The 2461-nt window shown below is 44.1% G+C and overlaps 1 non-coding gene across 1 annotated transcript; it reads left to right on the top strand.

Annotated features, from left to right (window-relative positions):
- The first annotated feature begins 1877 nt into the window (after positions 1-1877).
- On the top strand, positions 1878-2033 carry LOC115868936. Its single transcript, XR_004045893.1, has one exon. It is a non-coding gene; the product is annotated as a U1 spliceosomal RNA (small nuclear RNA).
- The last annotated feature ends 428 nt before the right edge of the window (positions 2034-2461 follow it).

The raw sequence follows: 2461 nt of genomic DNA, 5'->3' as shown, positions 1-2461 counted from the left end.
ATGTGCATGTGAAAGTTGACCACGGACCGGAAGACTGAGGAGTCCATGTATTTGAGTTATGGTGCTGGCGAATATTGAAGGTGCCACGGACCGCCAGGAAAACAAATTTGCCTTGGAACAATACGGCCAGAGTGCTCCTCAGGGGCAAAGATGTCCCTCCTACAGTTTGGACAGGCCATCCCTGGAGAAGGACATCGTGCGTGGGAAAGTGGAGGGGCAGCAGTGGAGAGGAAGGCTCTCAGTGAGATGGATTGGCACTGGGGCTGCAGCCATGGACTCAAACAGAGGAACTGTTGTGAGACTACCAGGACTAGGCGGTGTTTCCTTTGTACATTAGACTGATATGAATAGGAAACACCCGGATGGCACCTAACAACGGTGACAATGGATTTTTTGGTTGCACAGTTTGTTTTCAACATTTTAATTATATTAATTTGTTAAAATTTCATGAATTAAAAAACCCTTCTCATTGTTTTGTCTGTATTAACCTAAGGTTTAATTGCTAGCGAAAGGTGTTTTGTGATAGGAAACTAGTTCACCACACCAGTCCATCATGTAGGTACTTTCTAATTTTATTTTTTTAAATCATTTTATTGGGGGCTCATACAACTCTTATTATAATCCATACATATATCAATTGTGTAAAGGACATTTGTACATCCGTTACCCTCATCATTCTCAAAACATTTGCTCTCCACGTAAGCCCCTGGCATTAGCTCTCATTTTCGCCTCCCTCCCTGCTCCCCCCCTCCCTCATGAGCCCTTGATAATTTATAAATTATTATTTTGTCATATCTTACACTGTCTGATGTCTCTCTTCACCCGCTTTTCTGTTGCCCATCCCCCAGGGAGGAAGTTATATGTAGATCCTTGTAATCGGTTCCCCTTTTTTAATCCATCCTCTCTGCATCCTCCCGGTATCGTCACTCTCACCCTTGGTTCTGAAGGGATCATCCGCCCTGGATTCCCTGTGTCTCTAGTTCCTATCTGTACCAGTGCACATCCTCTGGCCTAGACAGATTTGTAAGGTAGAATTGGGATCATGATAGTGGGTGGGGAGGAAGCATTTAGGAACTAGAGGAAAGTTGTATGTTTCATCGTTGCTACACTGCACCCTGACAGGCTCGTCTCCTCCCCATCACCTTTCTGTAAGGGGGTGTCCAGTTGTCTACAGAGGGGCTTTGGGTCCCCACTCTGCACTCCCCCTCATTCACAATGATATGATTTTTTGTTCTTTGATGCCTGATATTTCATCCCTTCGATACCTCAGGATCACACAGGCTGGTGTACTTCTTCCATGTGGGCTTTGTTGCTTCTGAGCTAGATGGTGGCTTGTTTACCTTCAAGCCTTTTAAGACCCCAGACGCTATATCTTTTGATAGCTGGACACCATCAGCTTTCTTCACCACATTTGCTTATGCACCCATTTGTCTTCAGCAATTGTATCTGAATCATGTAGGTACTTGTCACATGAAAATACCCTGCTTAGGGAAGAATTTGCCCAAGGACAAAATTCAAAAGAGTTAGGAACGGGGAATGGAAACAGCAGACCCAGGGAAGAAATGGGATAAGTAATGTCTCATATTGGAGGTTACAGTCAATGAGATGAAATAAAATATGTATGCACCGTTGAATGGAAAACTGATCTGCTCTGTAAACTTCACCCAATTCTCAATAAAATATTAAAAAGATAAAACACAGCCACTGCTTTGTAGTCAAATTTAACTCTTCGGGACCCGATGGGACAGAGTGGAACTCCCCTACAGGATGTTCAAGGATGAACCGTCAATCCTCAGGGAAGCAGACCGCCTCATCTTTCTCCTTCCGAGCTGCTGGTGGGTTTAATCCACCAACCTTTCAGTAAGAAGCCAGGTGGCATACTTACCTGGCAGGGGCGGTACCATGATCACGAAGGTGGTTTTCCCAGGGCGAGGCTTATCCACTGCACTCCAGATGTGCTGACCCCTGTGGTTTCCCCAAATGTGGACTGCATAGTTTGTGGTAGTGGGGGACTGCGTTCGCGCTCTCCCCTATAAATAAAAAAAGAAGAAGAAGAAAGAAGCCAGGTGGCATCAAATTTCCACTCATTAGGTGTGTAAAAAGTGTAAATCATTACAGAATTAAACATGATGTCCCAACTCATAAAGTATTTAAAATTATTAATATTTAAAAACAACACGTGGGAGAAATCACACAATGAACACTCACACACCTATCATCCAGCTTAAATACTTTCCAAATTTTACCGGATGTCCCTTTTAAAATGCCATTTTGAATATTTGTTGACCCCTGAGATTTGTTCTATGTGAAACATTAGAGCAGATTGGGAGCAGATTCCCCAGACTTCATGTCAGCCAGAGCATCACGCACGTCTTACGACGCATCCGTGGTCGTCCAAAAACCACCACAAACACCCTGGATCAAATGCTGGGAAAGCAAAGGGAGAACTCACCTTCACACT

This window comes from Echinops telfairi, unplaced genomic scaffold (assembly GCF_000313985.2).
Source record: "Echinops telfairi isolate 266 unplaced genomic scaffold, ASM31398v2 ScPeMD7_18;HRSCAF=68, whole genome shotgun sequence".
NCBI classification, from domain to species: Eukaryota; Metazoa; Chordata; class Mammalia; order Afrosoricida; family Tenrecidae; genus Echinops; species Echinops telfairi.
Note: the sequence above shows the minus strand (reverse complement) of the source record. Positions and strands in the feature narration are given on the sequence as shown.